Source organism: Lissotriton vulgaris, chromosome 12 (genome assembly GCF_964263255.1).
Source record: "Lissotriton vulgaris chromosome 12, aLisVul1.2, whole genome shotgun sequence".
NCBI classification, from domain to species: domain Eukaryota; kingdom Metazoa; phylum Chordata; class Amphibia; order Caudata; family Salamandridae; genus Lissotriton; species Lissotriton vulgaris.
The window spans coordinates 90,709,826-90,729,936 of record NC_141700.1 but is presented as its reverse complement, the minus strand read 5'-3'; positions in this window follow the sequence as shown (position 1 = coordinate 90,729,936).

Genomic DNA, 20,111 nt, shown 5'->3' with positions numbered 1-20,111 from the left:
TCAGGGTCACCCTGGGGAGATCGAGGTTAAGGACCTCAGCAGCCTGACTGAGCACCACCTTATACTAGGCGCCTTCCTCCATAGTGGGGGCGGGGGGAGAGGCAAGCCCCAGATTAGAGGAGACGTCGAGGCAACCGGCCTCCTCCAAGTCATCCACTCAGTCCTGTTCCGAATCACACTGACGAGCAAGCGGGTCCTCAAACCCTTCCCAGTCATCCTCCTCCACCGGCACCCTTAGCACAGGCCTCGGCGGCGGGGCAGGGACCGGTGAAGGAATAAATGGCGCCGGCCAGGGTTGAGCCGGCGCTTGTTCCCAATTCAGATCCCAGGCAGGGACAAATCCCTTCAGGAACCTGGGCAGAGGCAGAACAAGTGGTATGCACTGCGACAGCACTGAGGGCGGGGTTCGAGCCAGGGGTACAGGATCCTGCAGGGCCGGAGCCGCTGGCGGCTCCGGATCCGCCGAAGGAGTCGAGAGACCAGCAGGATCCAGACACGGGACCGCGGGGCCCGAAGGCACACCGGCGGGAGCACGAGCCCTAAACAGGCAGTATATGGCAGCAGGGAAATCTTACATCTGTGCGGGAGTCGCCAACAGACCCGGGTAGGCCGCGGGACACCCAGGCTCCAAAGGAGCCGTACCCCTTGTCCGCATCCGGAGACCGACGGGGATGTCGGCGAGCGAAAAGGCTTTTCGACTTCTTTTTGTGCCGTTTTCTACCCGAATCCGAAGGAGAAGGGGAAGAGGAGTGGTGGTGACGACTCCGTGAGTGGTCATGGGAACAACCCCTGGATCTCTAACAGTGTGGGGACGAGTGCCAAACTTCAAACAAATTCCGACGCTGTTCCCTCAGTGCCTTCGGGGCCATAGCCCTACAGTCCAGACAGGACCGGGAGTCATGGTCTCACTCCAGGCAGTAGAGACGGACGTCATGAGGGTCCGCCACTGAGAGACTTAAAACCAGGCATCCCTAATAGCTCCAGAAAAAACCAACAAAAGACTGAAGTCTCAAAAAGATAGGCAAAAAATTACTAGGGTACGTGCTCTAACCGGATCTGCGCTTACTGGTACGGAAAAAGAAAGAACTGACGCCAGCGCACATGGGTGGTGCCTAAGTAGTCTCTGTGATGCCATCTCAGCGCATATGACATCAGCGATGGATGCGGGTCCGCAGGACGCCCCCTACTGATGCACAGGGGTGCTGCTAAGCAAAACTTTCCGGATCCAGTCAGACGCCTCGGGATATTGAAAGGTAAGGAATGTATCACTACTGTGTCTCTTTCAGATACACCGGACTAGGAAGGTTTGGAGGCAAAGGCTGCAGGCCTGTGGCTCTGAAACGAACGTGCTTGGGCGCCCCTTGCTTGGACACGAAGGTAGCGAAAAGCAGAAGTGGAAGGAGTGCGTGTGACCGAAAGCCCAAAGGCAGTGGTTCCCAAAGTGTGCGCTGCGGCACCCCGGTGCGCCGTGATGAGAATCCAGGGGCGCTGCGCCGGCGTGCAGGGTGTGGGTCGTGGAAATTGGAGCCGCAGCGCAACATGCGGGGGCTTTTGAAATGCCACCTTCAAAATGGTTTGGCCCAAGAGCGCACTGCCGCCATACACAAACGTGCGTACGTACGCACACGTCCTAAGTGCTTTAAGATGCGTAGTCTCAGCATTGCTGGCATACGGATCTCGGAGTGTTTGAGGATTGTTGTTGCTGACCGCCGTGTTGTGCTGTGCTTCGTGGGGCCCTCTTCACCAGGAAATCGGTAAGGGCTTGTAGTGCCGCACCCCCGATGCGCACTTTCTTGTAAATGTGGGATTTGTGATCATGGGCATTCACTGCAAGAGCAAATAGCAACATAACAAGATAACTCGAGGGTTCCACAAGACAGGTGGGCACCTGTTTCCACCTGTGCTCTCTTGTTTCTCCGAACACCTTTTTTTTGTCCTCCCCATATGTTCTCTCATTTGTTCTTCTTTTGCTTTCCACCACATCTCAGCTCCCTTATTTTCAAATGATCTTTGTTCCTTTTTTCCTTCTCTTCTCCATGCGCTCACTGGCCTCTCCCTTGTTCCTCCTCTTCTTATTTGACCCGTAGCTATCTAATTTAGCAACTCCCCTCCCCCGTGACATCTGCTGTTGTTTACTTCTCTCCTCCCTCGCTCTCTGATCTCTTTCACATCTTCCTCTCTGACCTGGAGACACCTCAAGCACCTGTGGACACTGAGAGACTCAGAGGGAAGCGAACACCTGCCTGTTAGGTCCCGTACTACTCTATAACGAAGAGGAACCCCACAAACTATTAAGCATATAACAATATACTGCCTGCTTATGTAGACACGTCTTCTAAAATAACAGGCGACATAGCATGCTTTCTTCATGGGAAGATGCATTACCAGGGGCTCAGACCTGTCTTGTCCAGTGCTGCGTGTTTCATCTGGCCCGCCCAGCTGACTCAAGCATCACAACACACTGATCATCACGACTTCCTCCGTTCAAATGCTCTTCCACGCTCTGGTCCTCTTGCTGAACTGTATTTTGGTTCTGGCTCTTAACTTGCTTTGGAGGTTGGCCTTATTTTGTTAACCTCTCGCAATTGGTATTATTTGATGCATTGTTGATGCTGGTTTGAATTTGAACAACTACGTTTTAGGTCTCGGCTGCCGTGGCTGCGCACTTGCGTAGCTCGCTCAGCGAGATTTAATGTTTTGGAGGACTTTCACTAAAGGGCTTCAAGCCGTGCCCCTCTTTCCCATTGGCTTGCCTCACCGTTTATGCTGAACGGTGGCCAGCCATTGGAAAAGGGCTTTTGATGTGTACTTTTCTCTTTTTCAGGCGGCCCACTTGGACAGACTAGTCTGATTTCCTCCTGTTGCAAAAGTTTTTTTTATCTTTATGGGGCCATGTGTTTAAACACATGGCCCCATAAAGAGAAGAGATCCTCTTTTACTTTCGGGACCACGCTTGTTTCCTTATGTGTCTGGAGTGGCTGTGGGTGTGGCGGTAAGTGCCAGAGCAGCAGTGAGTCCATATTTATACGGGGCCCCTGCTGGATTCCCCGGGTCACACGTGGGGTGGGGGAGAAGGGGAGGAGTGTGTGCTCGTCATGGGTGTTACCTGCGCTGTGCTTATGATGAGTTGACCTTGTCATGATCCATGGACTACTGAAATTTCCAGCACAGGAGGGGAAAACCCCTTAGCAGCCAAGGTGATAATTACAGAGCACTGCGCCCTAGGTTATCTGAAATAGACTCCATCTGGGCCCTTGCCCTGCTATTTTAGGGCCCAGCTAAATAACTCCTGCAGGGGCGTGGTAATACCTTGATCTGACCCCTCCCTATGATCGAGCTACTGCACTTAAATAAAGACTTGGTGTGAGAACAGTGGGTGCTAGTGCTGCCTGCGCTGTCACCTCTGCGCCTCGAGGGAAAGAAGGTGCATAGAGCCCTACATCAGTGATGGCTCCTCCCCCAGGCCGGTAGAGTTGAGGGGAAGCATGTTCCCCCTGAGGAGACTCCACAGCAGTCCTGGCTAAATACTTATTTGATTGATTTTAAGTTTTGTGACGCACCATTCTCGACTTCGGAGCCCTTTACAGTTACAAGTACGATAAAAGTGTATAAGGTACGATTGACAATAAAGAGCACCACATCTCAATCGCAGTCACGTTAAATTGGAAATGACCTCCGTCTCACGATTATCTTCACTATTGGGGACAAAAGAAAAGACTTGTTCTGATGGAAGTTGGGGTGCACCTGGCTGCATTGGTTTGTCACTGCATAGAACATTTGTTTGTCTTTTTGTACATGCTTGTCTCTGTTCGCATGTCTGTGTTTTTACCTGAATGCGTGTCTGTGGCTTGTGCGCCTTTTTATGCACATGCATGCTAGTCTATCTGTTTGCATGTGCCTGTGTGTTTTTACCTGGAGGCCTGTGTTTATGTGTATTTCTATGCATCTGCCTGCTTGTTTGTCTATCTGTTTGCATGTATCGGTTCACCTGGATGTCTGTTTGTGTTAGCTTGTCTGTCTTTATCTGTTCGCGTGTGTGTGTGTGTGTGTGTATATATATATATATATATATATATATATATATATATACATACATACATACACACACATATACACACACACTTGCCGATCTGTTCGCCTGTGACTGTGTTTACCTGGACTCCTGTGTTGTAGCCATTAGGCCTGTTTGTTTGCGTATGTGGCTTGTGCCTTGGTAAGTTTGGTTCTGGTTGCCTCTGCATGGACTTGTGTGCGTTTTTCTCTGTGGATTTTTGGCATGGGTCTGTTCTGTCGGCCTGTGCGTCTCTCTATATGTAGGCCTGTTTGTTAGGTGTCTTTTGCATGTTTGCCTGTTTCTGTATGTTAGTCTTTGTTGTTGTGGCAGTATTTGTTTCTGTCGGCCTGTGTCTCTCTATATGTAAGTATACGTGAAGTGTGGGTTTTTTCTGCATGTATGCTTGTCAGCATGTGCCCCGGTTTCCGAAGGTGTGCTTCTCTGTCATTCTGACTGTCTGTTTCTGTCTGCCTGTGTGTAGGTCTGTTTTTGCCTGTTTCAATCAATCAGTTGTTGTATAGCGCTGATTAACCCGTGAAGGTATCTGGCGCTGGCTTTTAGTCTTCGAGCCAGCCAGGTCTCGAGCCTCAGTATGTGTGTGTGTCTCCGAGAGCTGCCTGTGTCTGAGCTCTGGATGTTTGCACATGTTAATAAGCGTCCCTGGGGTGTTCCACAGCCCGCCACTTGCTGGGCCCGCTCCGGGAGGGGCTGAGATCCAGGGCTGAACTCTGAACAGTGCAGCACACACAGTGTGTGTGCACTTTCCGCCGGTTCTCTTTGAGGTCAGTGAGGCCTAGGGGGTTTACTGGCTGTGTTTTATTGCGTAAATGAGGCCTCCATGTACCACACCTGCTGTGACGTCTGTGTTATGTAAGACGTCGCACACTCCAAGACCTGCTTACTCAGGAGTTTCCTTTCCACGCACTCAACATACAGCGACTGTGTATGTAGTTTTACAGGGGTTGATCAGCCGCACGTCCGTTGTTGAGCGCCTTCGCTCTGTTTCCCTCACCATCCACGACTCCGCGGCAGGCAGGGAAGGACTCTGTTTTTATGTTGCTTCTGTGAACGTATCGCGAAGTTCACATCCTGCTCTCCTATGAGGTCAATTCCTCTTTGTGGGGTGGGTTGGCAGTTCCCAAAATAGTAGCCCGTCTGAGGTAGAGAGATTCTAGCAAAGCCCGTTTTAAAAATTAAATGCTGTGCCAAGGTTTGTTTATGGTTAAACCCGCAGAAGTTAACGGTTGGTGAGAAGTAACTTTGTGCTGCTTAGAATTAATTAAAAGCCCGTCTGGCTGGGCAAGTAGTATGAAATAATGCACGTGAAAGCGATGGTGATATAAGGCTTGGGATGAAGTTAATTAAGTGCCTATAGAATGCACAAAGTGCACTCTCCGATGTTTCTGTTGTGCATTCCTCAGTAATCGTAGCGTAAGTCCCAGGACCTGGCTGACCCGTCCGCTTCCAGCGAAGACAGGCTGCCCTGACAGCTGGGGGAGTGGAGACGGCTGCAACCCCACAGCTGCACGGATTTAATGTGCCATCATCCTGGGCAGGAATTGAAGCCCTCTTTGTGCCTGAGTTAAGCGCCTTCTCTCATTGCTCGCGGCGTCAAGGCACCCGCACTTATATGTGGATGTCTGAATTAAGTGTTGGTCGTCCCCCGCCTCCCCACTACAGTGTGGCATAGGTCTAACAGCCACAAGCCTGTCATGGGCCCACCTAGATACTTCACAAGTAGCCTGGACATTTTAGTTCGAAATGGCATGTGTATAACCCTTTCCCGCCCCTTGCGAAGTCTGAAGAGATTTGCTGGCACCGAGTCCATTTGCATAGAGTAGTTAAAAAACCTTCAGTTGAGGTGGATCCTGTGCTGTCGTGTGTGATGCACAGAGATTGTGTCGGAGCATGTTGCAAAGACATGTGGTGGCGCATTATGGGAATTGTGCGAGGGCATCGTAATTATATTTTGTGGGGTCTGTCCAGGAGCAGAAGACACATTAACCATGGGCACGTAAAGTCTACCTCACCAGTAGATGGGTCTGTGGGGTCCCGCCAGGAGCATAAGATACGTAAACCAAAGGCACCTAAAGTCTACCCTGCCAGTAGATGGGTCTGTGGAGTCTGTCCAGGAGCATAAGAAACGTAAACCACTGGCACCTAAAGTCTAATGCCCCCCCTGACCCCCCCCCCCCACCCACCCATCCCAAGATGTGGGTCTCTGGGTCTATCCAGGAGTGTGAGGCACGTAAGGTCTATCCCACATATATATGTCTAGGTCTGGCCAGGAGCGTCAAGCACGTAAACTACGGGCACCTTAAGTCTACCCCCCAAGATGTGGGTCTCTGGGTCTGTCCAAGAGTGTGAGGCACGTTAAGTCTACACCACCTATAAATGTGTAGGTCTGTCCAGGAACGCAAAGCACGTAAACTACGGGCACCTACTCTACTACTCACTCTCTACTATTCACTATTGACTACTCACTCCACTACTCACTCTCTACTACTCTCTACTAATCACTCTCTACTTCTCACTCTACTCTCTACTAATCACTCTCTACTACTCACTCTACTCTCTACTAATCACTACTCACTTTCTACTCCCTACTACTCACTCTCTCTCTCTACTTGCTATTACTCACTCTTTACTACTCACTCTCTACTACTCTACTACTCTCTACTACTCACTCTCTCTCTACTCACCAGTCTCCACTATGCACTCTCTACTAATCCCTCTACTACTCACTCTACTCTCTACTAATCACTCTACTCTCTACTACTCTACTACTCACTCTCTACTCGCTACTACTCACTCTCGTGCTCTCTCTCTACTACTCACTCTTTACTTGCTACTACTCTCTACTACTCGCTCTACTACTCTCTACTACTCTCTACTGACTCTCTACTACTTAGTCTCTACTATTCAGTCTCTACTACTCACAACTACTCTCTTCTACTCACTCTATATTACTCTCTACTCATCACTCTCTACTACTCTCTAGTACTCACTCTCCACTACTCACTCTACTATTCACTCACAACTACTCTCTACTACTCACTCTCTACTCTACTACTCTCTCTACTATCTACTATTCTCTACTAACTGTCTACTACTTGCTACTACTCACTCTACTCCTCACTCTCTACTCTATATCTCTTTCGCTGCTTCTCTCTTTACTACTCTCTCCCTGCCTCTCTACCTCGCTGCCTTTCTCTACTACTCTCTAACCTCTACCTCTCTACGCGCACACATATGCACAGATATATATATATCTATAGGTATGTGTATAGGTATGTATATGCATTTATATATTTGTATGTGTAAAAACATATGTACATCTGCATATCAATATAAATGCATGCATGCATACATATATGCATACATATACATGTTATGTACATGAAAGTTTGAAAAACACTAATAAAAGCAAAGCTAAAAAGCCACCTAATTATAAACTGAATTGCTTTAACTTTTTCAAAGCCGAGACCTGTTGCATTTTTAATGCTTGTTTCTTTCTGTAATGAATCTTGAATTTGAAAAAAATCTTTTTGAATTCGACCTGTGAAGGTTTTCTTTAGTGGCAAAGATGGCTGTCAATCGAGACTCACATGGCCCAATCATGCATCTCAACATTTTTAACTTATTAGTTAAATGGTATGACACAATTTTGTCATTTTTACAAATGTTAGCAGCTCTTGGGCAAATGTTTCACCATCAATATCTCTTGAACATCTAAATATAACAATCCACAACTAAAAGGTGACCTTCTTCTGCATGATAAATGGCCTTCCACTGTGTGGCAACATGTGTGGTTGCATGTTTTGTAACTTTGGAAACTTTTTGATCTGTTTGAGCTAGAAACTATTTTTTGTTGAAATAAGCAAATTATGCAGAATATGGTGGATTATGTGGCAAATCCATAATTGTGTGAAAAACGCCACAGCAGAGCCACCCAAAGAAGCACCTCACAGTGGTGGCAGGCGTGGTCAGTCTATATCCCACACATCTTGCCATTCCACTGTATGACACTAATCTACACTGCACTCTACACAACTGTACTCTACGCCATTACACTATATGCCACTCTACACAACTGGACTCTACCCTGCACTACTCCAGCCTACTCTGAAACAAACCACTCTACACCACTGCACTCGATGTCACTCTACTTCATGCAACCCCACTCTATGCCACTACACTCTACTCTTAACCACTGCACTCTACGCAACTGTACTCTGTCACTGTACTCTGCATCACTGAAATCTATGCCACTGCTCTCTGATACTCCACTCTACCCTGCAACACTGCATCCTCCACCACTGAGCTCTACGCCACTCTACTCAATACTACTCCACTCTTTGCTTCTCCACTATACGCCACTACACTCTATGCCACTATACTCTATGGCACAATACTCTAGTCTGCACCACTCATAGCTACTCTGCTCTGCACCACTCTACGCCACTAAACTCTATTCCACTCAACTTTACTCTGCTCTCTGCATCACTCAACTCTACGCCACTCTGCACCACTCTACGCAACTCCACACTATGCCAATCCAATACATGACACTCTCTGTCGCTCCATGACACTCTACTCTTCGCCATTCCACTCAATATCGCTCCACATGACTCTCCTCTATGTCACTAACTTTTAGCCATGGTGAACAGCAGCCCCACTGGTGTACAATCTGGCTAAAACACACTGGCAAAGCCAATGGCGCTTGCATAGACGAGACCCATTGGCGTTGCCAATGCTTCTTTGTCTCTACAGAGAAATTTACTACATTCGGGGACATTAGTAAAGAAACAGACATTCAGAATGTTAAAATCTGGATAAGTTGCAAACCATAAACTGTCAAGACGGCTTGGCATCAATTGATCTCGAGATGCATATTTTAAAGTTTAAATCAGTCAGTGTTTGCATAAAGCTGTATTTTATGGTACTTTGACATTACCAGTTCAGACCACTTCCCTTTGGCCTCATATCAGCATCGAGAGAATCCACTCAACTTCTTGCTGCTGTTAAAAAGGGTTCCAAAGACAACCGGTAACCAAAGACCCTTTTATGTTGCCCGGCGGTATCGCCTCTATGACCCACCAATATTAATCAATGAAGAAGCAGGCGCTGGAGACTGGAAGGCGGGAAACGAGGATTTTATTCTCTCCGGAGGAGAACACATCAATTCAGACAGCAAGTATCGTCACGAGGTGCTCTAACCACATCTCTGAGGCCTGGCCTCTTATACTGGAGTTTACGACCTTTATTACACATAACACATTCTCGCAATACTTTAGTACTAGAAAGAACATCCTCGGAATCTCCCCTTCAGACCCGTTCCCACATACATTTACAGTCGGATTCCCCACCCCGGTCACAACAGGTGATAGTTGTCACACAGCAGGGCATTCCGCCGATTCACGGAATGCATGGGGTTGATCGGATCTCATGGGGTGGGGGCTTTGATCGGTTCGGGGGTCTTTTGATGGGGAGGGGAGGCTTCCTACTGTACGGGGTAATAAACAGTATCCGCAGAGCCAGGTGGCGGCCTGGGAACAGGGAAGACAAACGGGGGTACAGGAAAAGGGGGTTTGCATCAAAAGGGTTTGAGGCCATGAAAGGAATGAGGGGAGGTGTCGCGCTGGGAACAGGATGAGATTCAGTGGTGAAACTGCGCTGGAGAGGGGTTTATGACCCAAGACATGAGAGAGCGGGGGTTGTCAGTGTGCGGGGGAATGCTTGTGAGGTTAAGAGAGAGAGAGAGACGCGCTGGCTATCAGCGAGGGGCAGGGAGGCCATGGCATTCAAAATGGCTGCCGCTTACGCGCACGACTGGGCTCGAAAAGGGGGCAAGATGGCGCAGATAATGTTCACCAAGATTGTATTCATTTTTCACAGTCCTCCCTTTAACATTTCCAAGACATCTTGCTGGCCTATTTCCTATCTACACCTATATGCAGCAATCACAAGTAAGGGAGAGGGGACTTAGGCAAAGGAACTGCGCATATACATCATTTTATAAACATCACATTGAAAAATCTCATCATCTAGTAAGCGGGTTCATTGTTAAGTTGGTTGCAGGAAAAATCATCATAATGCAATATCAGACTAGAATTACACAGTGAGGGCGTCGGGTACAGATCATAGAATAAGAACTGGTGAGTTATCATATAAGTAAGTCCTTTGTATACGGCGGGTGCATAGTCAGTCCAATGGCGATTGGGAGAGAAAGGAGATACAGTAAAAAGGTCAGAGTTCTCGTTGTCCTTTGTCGTCTTCTGTCAGCACTGTTGAGCATCTGGATTACCTATCAACAGAAATGTTCATGTGGATTGAGTCGTTGGAGGTCTGCGGGCAGGGGTACTTTTTGTTTTGTTTCGCCAGACCCCATAGGAGCAATGCGTTACGGTTTTGGAACAGGTGCACTTTCTTTTGTAGCGCAGAGCATTGATTTGCAATAAAAATGCGATTGTTCCAGAATTGTGAGATCTGTTCGTGTCTTGAGTCTCTGTGATGGGCATTTCCTGTTGCTTCCATCATCTTCAGGGTGTTTGGTAGCGGGCAGAACCACAGACTTTGTTTATCTTTTCTTCGGGGGCGACCCTTGGTGGAGTTCTAGGTCACCGTTCTGGGGTTTAACATAGTTCGTGGTCTATTTAGTCGGAGCTCCCTCCCTTCTGACGCAGGGAGTACTCTTCTCTGGGTAGCTCAGTAGGATTTGAAGGAACTTGGGAGTTCGGATGGAAAGGTGCGGGTGTGAACAGTCCTTATGGTAGGTCGGAGGAGGAGGGGATGGAGCAAGGCCAAGTCGGGAACAGATCAGGGGGAGGCGGAGAGTTTTCGACAGGCGAGTCCGTAACCATGTTCAGAGAGCGGGGGCTTTTGGCACACGTTGATCATATAGCAGGGGCTTCAGGTCAGCCCTTTCCTTAGCTTTGTCTGAAACCATGCCCCGTCCGGCGTCTCCTTACTGCTGTGGTCTCGCCTCGGCCTCCGTCGCTGATGTTCCACAATCCGCTGTCGGGCCGCGTGCTCCCACATCCGGTCTCTTTCTCCTCCGACAGTGATACCCTTAAATGAGTTTTGAAAAGACAGTCTTTAAAGATATTGCAGAAGAAGGTAATTACATAAGTCTAATTCTCTCCCAACACCAAGCAACTGGGGTAAGCACTCGCTACATTGGAGATTCTTGCGGCTAGCGTATAAGCAATTGATGATGGGTTTGCTGGATTCCTTACAACTTCCTTTTGTGGCTAATTCTTTGGCGCTATGATGGTTATTACGTTCATTTGTAATAGGTACGAGGTCTGGTACTCATTTATTGCATAAGTCTATTATAGTTGATGTCAGTTCTTCTGGTAGAGACCTATTTCCCTAGTACGAGTCTTGCAAGGCTAGGCTGGTCTTCAGGGCTTTGTATTTTACGAAAAAGTGTAACGTGCTAGTCACCGTAGTCTGATAGGCACCCTTCTGGGGGGTGAACATAGGCTAAACAAATCTGCATTTCCAAAAAAACATTTTATTATCAACCAGGCTTACTGCAACAAGTTCTTTCGATTTTTAATCTAATTTTCAACTTTGCACACATCCTTCTAACTTTCTATATAAATCCTCGCAACCTGGTCACTACAAAAAACTCGGGAGGGGTGGTTTGAAACAATAATTATTAAACTTATCCTCCGGGAAGGAGGGATCTTATGGAAAACGATGAGGAACACAGCGAATCGGAGCAAGGGGCATTCTTCAAGTCCTCGTTCAGGGTGGCTGATACCAAACTGGGGGCATTTTGGGTAGATGGGGGTGTCTCGGTCATTTCTTATAGCTTGGGGTACGGGGACAATTTGCAATGGGGATGGTCGCATTACTACAGACACATTTTATCATAGAAACCACTGACAAATAGGTCCCTGAGAGTGGGTCAAATTTAGAGAACCTTTGTCGTCTTACCTGTCCCTTTCCTATCGGCCAATTTAAATTTCATCCATATTTTAGTAGAAAAGGAGAGGTAGTAACGTGGTACCGATACAATTTTATTTAGGACAAATTTGTGCAAATACTTGTGGTATTTGGGGCCAATTAGGAGGTGCACCAGGTTCGCCAATTAGGTGCCAGTTGCTAGGAAGAGGGAAAGCGTGGAGGGGTGGAAGAGTGAGCGAGAGAGAGAGAGAGAGAGAGAGAGAGAGAGAGAGACAATAGGCCAAGCAGTACACGTGTGGCATGGGGAATGACCGTGTATTGTTTGGGCTATTTAGTGCGTTACCTAACGTTTTAGACGTTTCGGGTCTGAGTTAGGAGGTAGAAGGCATGCAGTTTTGGGACAGAAGAGAGTTAGGTCAGGTAAAAAGGCCGTGAAAGCGTCCTTGTTGCGCCATTTCGCAGCGCTAGTCCGTCTTCATGCATCGGGCGTGACGTGGTTCCAGGTCCCTTATGATACTCTGATCGGGATTCTAACATAATCTGCAGAGGGAAAAAGGGGAAAAAGGGAAGGTAGGGGGACAACATTCGAACACATCAAATGTATGGGCACGAAAGTCCTTTACTTACCACATACTCGTACTTATCTCTTCGGGATATAATCCCTTAGGGTTCTGGTTTCCTAAGGTCCTGGGGGCAGGCAATGTGATAGGTTGTTCATGGGAAGGTTCGAGGGTGGCATTAAGGATCGTGTGTAGGGAAACGTTTTAAAAAAGAATCAGAGGTGCCTAGCGTGAGGTACCCGGGTTTGTAGATGTATCCGGCCTTCGGGATCCCTAAATCATTCCCAAAGCTGTGATGTTCTAAGGCATATCAGTTCGTCGTTCAACCCTGTACCTTAGTACCTTCGATCACCATATCTTTATAACAATTTATCAATCACCCCGCATTACTTTACCCATTCTCAGAAGTCGAGGTCCTTCTTCATACGTTAGTTCCTGGGCTTAGTCGCATATTTTGGAGGCAACGTATCACACCTTTGAGTCGATCATTAATCCAGGGCCGAACAACCATTTCTTCAGATAACCTTAAAAAGAGGAGCAGAACGGTTGCGCACAGAAAAACCCTCCCACCGATACCCACATTTACAAAAGTATGCGATGCTTATTCATAGTTGTTAAAACCTTTATTTGCAGAATTATTCAGTACGTGAAATGCGAGAGCGCAATTCATATTTTGGCCTGATATGTCGTCGATGGAAGCACATACAGTAGGGGGTTATTTTGTAGCACAAGAACATGTAAAAACCTTAATTTAATTATTTGCAAGTAACCAAAAATTATTTCATTGCGTGACGAGGGAATCAGGGGCATTTCAGTTCATAAATGGAAACACAGTCGAGCTCATCGTAATCACATTTCCTAGATATATATATACCGTGGGTATGTATCATAAGCGACGTTATGTATCAGTTACAACAAATATCAAAAAAATAGATTGTTCATTGAAATCAACATTTTACGGAACCCTTCTTAAATGTTCGCCAAGTGAACCCTCCTCCCTTTAACATCGAGTGCGCGATGGTTCGTACATATATATATATATATATCTTAGTACATCAAGTTTCATTAGCTAAGGAACACCACGAGGCATTCGTTAGTTTCCATTGATACCAGCGCCATTTTGGGCGAGGCCGGTTTAGTCCGGAAGTAGCATCAGGGGCAAAATATCCCCGACAATTGGCGGTTGGACCAGAGTCCCTTTCGGCAGTTCAAAAGAAAGCTGTGCTAACAGAGGGGCTGGTGGTGTGGACTGTCAATCAAGAGAGGGAGGGAGTAGAGTCTTTCTTACCGGGTCATGTTGATGTTCAGCCGGAACTTACTCAAGTTCGTTAGCCCATAATGTTCCTGGGTGGTTCAGACGGAAGCTGATGCAGACACGAGAGCACCGCCATCTTGTTGCTGTGCCGTGGTTATTTCATTTGAGATCAATGCAACTGTTCCTCACCGGAAGCCTGAAGGGGTCGAGGGCCCTTGGGACTTTGGTAGAATCTTCAAAGTCGAGGGGATGTTTGTCGATGGTGGGGGCTTGCGCCCAGGTGGGCAAGTGCCCGAGTTGCAACTTTGGACAAAAGTTATTCCAGCGGCCTAGACCCGCCTTTTCGAGGGCCCAGACGCCATTTTGAGATCCTTGTGGCAGCCACCTTTGCCGTATCCATCAGGAGTGGAAGGAACTTCTTGTGATGGCGGAGGACAGAGCATCATGCTGCTGGAGCTGGACATTTTTGGTTCGGGGCGTCAAGGTGCAGCAGTGGAGCCTTCATCTGGGGAGGTGAGGGAGGCTCACTCGTGCCGTCTCCTTCTCCCGGCGCATCCTACACCGTCCCTTGGAATCAGGGGCGCACATGATGACCACCCTACACCCCTGATTCCGACTCTTGGGGGACCACTGTACATCCGGTGCTCCGTAATTGTGCCCGTCGGACATTGTATGTCCTGTACTATGCAAGTATACCAGCCGGGTCTTGTATGTCCTGTGAAAATATACCAGGCGGGCATTATATGTCCTGTGCAGCGCAGGTATATGGCTGTCGTCCGGCTGGAGGACATCGGCGCCGGACCAGGGCAGGGAAGCCTCCTACCTGTGGAGGTGGAAGAGGCTCGTCCGCGTCGCCTCTTCCTCCCTGCCCACCCTGCATCCGTTCGGTGGAGGAATTCGTGATGGCCGGACCAGAAGATACGAGGGAGGGGGTCATTTGCAGCCGCCCCCTCCCTACCTGCGGCCCGGGGGACGCCATCCCTGGAAGGGCAGTATGGGAAGACCATTTCATTGCCTGCTTTGTGGAGTCTCCGGTACCTCCTCGCCGGCAATCTCTTTTTGGCCCCTGGTTGCTGGCAGGCCCCGCCCCACACGTGCTAGGTGTTCCGGATGGGCGGGACCATCGAACTGTTACATTGGAGGACTTCCGGAGTGAGCATAACACGTTTTGTATTTTTCCTATCAGCAAAGTTTGTTTTAGTGAGAGTTCTACTAGTTATTCTATTTACCGTTGGTTGTGTGTTTTCTTTACCGTAATTAAATCCTAAGTTTATATAATAGACGCTTGGCTTCCTTGAGTCTTTTCTTTAACGGGGGGTTGTTTACACTGACCTGCAGTTGTGTTTGTTTTTCAGAGTGGGGGAGCAACAGAGAGCAATCAGTCCCAGAATTCTAACATGTCGTTAAAATTGGCCTGACGAAATCTGTGCCACCGGGCATAGTCAAACGGGGTGGTCCTGTCTATTCTGTCTGCACTAGTCTGATTGGTTTTTATCTCACGTCTTTTTCCTTTCTGTCGGTCCGTCCTTTCTGTCAACCCTCCATGCTTACCTATGCTTTGCAGAGTCGGGCATTGGGCTTTCCAGTGTCCAAGACATTTACAGAAAGCACATTGGTTTTGTTTTAAATCTGTCCGTCCTGTGCGTAATGTCGGGGGATTGCCTTCGGGTCGTTGTGTTCCGGGGTTGGCTTGTCGGCACATCCCTTTACACCATTCGCTTTTCATGTTTACTCCTCGGGACTGTGCCATCGCTGGCCCTTCCCTTTGCCTACTAGACGTTTGGAGGGTTGTCCGTCGCGTCCCTTCATCCTGTCTTAATTCGTCACCTTCCCTTCGTCGTGTGGCTTCTTTGCGCCACATACCGAGACTATCGAGCATAATAGGTGTTGTTTCATTCCTACGAAGGGCTATTTCTACTGTTTCTATTTTGTCGAGATCAAAGGATCCTCTCAGTGGCCACTGTCTTTCTCGATCCCTTTTTGTATATTTATGCCACAGCTCACTATAGGCTATAGCAATTAATCCATGCTTCATGAACATGTCCTTATTAGGGGTGCCTTCCAGCGGAGCCGGATGGTTCATCTCTAATAAGCGGTCCGGGTTAAACAGGCTACTAACCAGTGGGGAGAAGACAGGCATGACGGATCACAATGGGATAATAGTCAGCACTACCTATCTTATCACTGCGCGCAAAGACTAGACAGAATATTTCTATTCTACGTTGTTTGCACGTAGTGAATACCTCATGAACCAATTCTGAGCAATCAATCAACGTTAGGTCAAAAATAAAAAATCAATATGGTCAATGGGGAGAATAAGTAGGCTCGCAAAAGTTCGCGTCACCTACCCTTTCACTATCTGCAAAGAGGGGACCTAATCTTCCCTGTTTTCAGACAGAGAATCTCCAGAAAACAATCTATAACAGTTAATCAGTGGGGGGGAAGGGGCAATTGTTCAGTGGGGGAGAAAGATAGGTCCGACGGGTGCGTACCTATCCTTCGCTGTTTATAAAGGGAGAGCCTGTTGTTTCTCCGTTTGTAGACAGAGAATCTCCAATAAGTTAACAAAGAGTAATACTAGTATTTTCACAACAATTATCAATTTCTTTCAATTATCTATCACTTTCGCAATTCGTCGTGTTTACACGACCTTACCCGGACCGCATGGACAGTTTCTCGTCTTCCGAATCCAGCGCCCGATCGTCCTCTTCTCTTCGTACTTCTCGTGGCACTCCTGATGGTTCCCAGTCAGGACCGCAGATCACTCGAGAGAGGTCTGTTCGGAACCAGTGAAGTTCGGATGATCGGCTGTCAGACGAGGGTCTATCGGACAGGGTACCTTCCGATCGTTGCAGTCGTTCACTCTGTCGTCGGGACCTCTCCCACTGGATCCACGAGTCGCTGATGGGCCCCACGTTTGGGACGCCAATTGTTAAAAAGGGTTCCAAAGACAACCGGTAACCAAAGACCCTTTTATGTTGCCCGGCGGTATCGCCTCTATGACCCACCAATATTAATCAATGAAGAAGCAGGCGCTGGAGACTGGAAGGCGGGAAACGAGGATTTTATTCTCTCCGGAGGAGAACACATCAATTCAGACAGCAAGTATCGTCACGAGGTGCTCTAACCACATCTCTGAGGCCTGGCCTCTTATACTGGAGTTTACGACCTTTATTACACATAACACATTCTCGCAATACTTTAGTACTAGAAAGAACATCCTCGGAATCTCCCCTTCAGACCCGTTCCCACATACATTTACAGTCGGATTCCCCACCCCGGTCACAACAGGTGATAGTTGTCACACAGCAGGGCATTCCGCCGATTCACGGAATGCATGGGGTTGATCGGATCTCATGGGGTGGGGGCTTTGATCGGTTCGGGGGTCTTTTGATGGGGAGGGGAGGCTTCCTACTGTACGGGGTAATAAACAGTATCCGCAGAGCCAGGTGGCGGCCTGGGAACAGGGAAGACAAACGGGGGTACAGGAAAAGGGGGTTTGCATCAAAAGGGTTTGAGGCCATGAAAGGAATGAGGGGAGGTGTCGCGCTGGGAACAGGATGAGATTCAGTGGTGAAACTGCGCTGGAGAGGGGTTTATGACCCAAGACATGAGAGAGCGGGGGTTGTCAGTGTGCGGGGGAATGCTTGTGAGGTTAAGAGAGAGAGAGAGACGCGCTGGCTATCAGCGAGGGGCAGGGAGGCCATGGCATTCAAAATGGCTGCCGCTTACGCGCACGACTGGGCTCGAAAAGGGGGCAAGATGGCGCAGATAATGTTCACCAAGATTGTATTCATTTTTCACACTGCAGCAGCAGCTTGTTTACGCTGTAAAGGGATATAGGTAAACTCTTACCTGGATGTTTGGCTGTAATGGGGCCTTTTCATTTCAACAGGTGTCAGACACTCTGATGATACAACTGTTAAGCTTCTCTGCCTTAATCGAAATCACTAGAAATACATCCCAAGGCTGTCAAGAAGTTACTATCTTTGCAGACAGACCTATAGTCAAACAAACTGAAGGCCTGTCCATTACAGGAAAGGGGAGAAGGATTGCAGTCAGATTCCTACTTAGGCTTTCTTGCCCATCATAGAGCAAAAAGACTAATAAGAAGGGATTATATGATAACTTTACATTCTCTCCAAAAGCAAAAAGGAACAAGAGCTTAAAAAATATTGAGAGAAGCGTAGCAGCTACTGCAGTACGTCACAACATCAGTTTCACAGTAGAACAAGTTCTAACCTTAAAAAAAACAGACGGCGGAAGTTCTCAGTCTGGTTGTCAGGCAGATTTGGTTCACGAACCTATGGGATCTCTCAATCCAGAAACCGATCTACTACAAGCTGGAGCCATTTCTGCGGTCCAAAGACCAGACTTTGAATCACAACCCAGAATCTCTGCACCTGACTTGGCTGCTGCAGACCTAGAGTTGGGATCCCTACATTGCCTGCCAGCCTCCAGGAAGGTTCTGAAAGCAGCAATAGCCATTTTCCATGATAACAACCTCCTTTCAGCTCAATAAGATTTTCATTTGGGCTGCAAGGAACAGCAAAAATCCACTATAATGCAAGTTCCATCTTATCTGCTGAATCTGGATCTTAGGCACGTATCCATTAGAGATTATCTACCAGCTTTGTCAACATGTGTAAGAACCCTATTACCTTTATTTTAAACAAGGGTAGTAAAATTGTATGTGTGGATTGTTTTGAATGTAATCTCTTTTAACAAAACCCAACAGTGAATACGTTAAATATAGTACTGTGGCTACACATGAAAGCCTTTCGAACCTTTATATCAATCGTCCCTTCAAATGCTAATGTGGAATATAGCCCTTCCTATTCGCAAGAAATGTAGGATATAGTCACCATTTTTGTAGATTGATAAAAACGAAGAACTGGCCACTGACCCTAACTGTATCCCTAAGGTACACCCATTTCATCTAAACAAAAAAAGATTAGTTCTCCGACCTTTTTCCTACAATCATTGACAACAGCTGAATGCTATGTGCATTCTTTAGACAATAAAAGAGGTTTACACTTTTATATAGACCAAAATCTTTAGGCATTAAAATAGGTTTAAAATGTTATATAGACAAAAATCTTTAGACATTAAAAGAGGTTTAAAATTGTATATAGACACATTTTACATTACAAGAAGTTTAACATTTTATACAGACAAAAATCTTTATAGACATTAAAAGAGGTTTAACATTTTATATAGACAAAACAAAGCATATCAGAAAGATTGATCAGTTGTTTAGACCTTATAGAAACACAGAGGTGGTGAGCAGTTAAAGCTGGGCATAGCTTGATTGATAATAACCTGTATCCCAAAAAGAGCTGCTATGGTAATGTGAATTCAAGTATGTACATCATTGAGAGATCCAAAGCTGGAGAAGAAAGAGTTACTTACCTGTTACTACAGTTCTGCAGCAATGGTATTTTTCAAACATTCACATGCACCCGCCTGTATAACCTGTTCATGTGACTGCTACGTATTCCATTACAAGCGATTAAAATCTGGAATAGCATTTCAGGAGTGTTGGAACCCTGAGCTCCTCTACCTAAATAGAAGGCCTGTGTCCCTCTCTTTGCCCTTGTTCGGAACAGCAGTTCACGATCTTCGAGCAGATTGTGGAGGACACCATTTCTCCCTTAATTCAGTCCCTGAAATCTGGCTCACCCGCCGATCCGTGCCCTGCCCGGGTGCTCTCGGAGGTGGCGGAATTAGTCTGTACGGAGATCACGCAGATCGTTAACCTTTCTCTGAGGACGGGCGTGGTCCCTACTGCCTGGAAACAGGCTAAGCTTCTACCTCTCCTAAAGAAACCAGGTCTAGACTGGACGGCCCCCGGGAATTATAGACCAATTTCCCTTTTACCGGCACTCACTAAAATCTGTGAGAAGGTGGCATTTCGACAACTAGAGAGATTTGTTGAAACTTCCAATGCCCTCCACCCGGCCCAATCGGGCTTCAGGGCTGCTTACAGCACCGAGACAGCCCTCTTGGAGATGAGCGAGGCCATTCGGGACTGCTTAGACGGGGGCGGCAGAGCGGTCCTAATTCTTATGGACCTCTCTGCCGCGTTCGATACCGTCCCCCATGAGCTCCTTCTTAGCCGGCTGGCGGATATAGGTATTGGAGGGGTGGTGTTAGACTGGCTGTCCTCCTTCTTGTCAGACAGGACCCAGCAGGTCTGGCTGCCTCCCTATGCCTCTGAGCCTGAACCTCTGCTTACAGGTGTCCCGCAGGGTTCCACTCTCAGCCCCCTTCTGTTCAATGCCTACATTACACCTTTGATCTATCTAGCTGAACAGTTCGGGGC